We start from the raw sequence: 831 nt of genomic DNA on the forward strand, positions 1-831 counted from the left end.
TTTTTAATGTGTTACTGTAGAGAACAACAACACAAACCTGCCACTACAACTAAAGGAAGAACTACATGCAGAAACATTGATACCGATGTACCGACTAACTAGGCTTCTAACTACAATCCTCATTTCAATTATTTTCTTTTATACGGGTTCATTTTCTTATCGCAATATACAGGTGGTCCTTTACTTAAGGACACCCGACTTACAGACGACCCCTAGTTACAGACGGACCCCTCTGACCTCTGGTGAAGCTCTCTGAATGCTTTACTATAGTCCCAGACTGCAATAATCAGCTGTAAGGTGTCTGTAATGAAGCTTTATTGATAATCCTTGGTCCAATTACAGCAAAAAATATTGAATTTTCAAAAAACAATTTTGTCTGGAGCTACAATTACAAAATTGTTTTGACTTACATACAAATTCAATTTAAGAACAAACCTATGGACACTGGCTGTAATAAAATTGTGTTTTTTGCTGATAAAACTTTTATAGGGTTAATTTTAAGCAGTTCTCAAGATGAACAGTAGATGTCAGTAGAAGACTATAAATGCCTTGAAGCCCTGGAATGTCACCCATTTGTGTTAGGCTGAATTCACATCTGGGAATTTTGGAAAAAAACTGGTTATGTAAAAACACACTTTACATTAATTGGGGTTTTTAAGTCACTTGGTGTCCATATCCATACTTCCTCTCTATTTTCAGAAAAAATGAGTTAAATACAGAAATGAGAGATAGATAGATAGATAGATAGATAGATAGATAGATAGATAGATAGATAGATAGATAGATAGATAGATAGATGGGGTCACAGAAGAGTCAGCACTCAAGTCCAAA

Source organism: Engystomops pustulosus, chromosome 6 (assembly GCF_040894005.1).
Source record: "Engystomops pustulosus chromosome 6, aEngPut4.maternal, whole genome shotgun sequence".
Taxonomy (NCBI): Eukaryota; Metazoa; Chordata; class Amphibia; order Anura; family Leptodactylidae; genus Engystomops; species Engystomops pustulosus.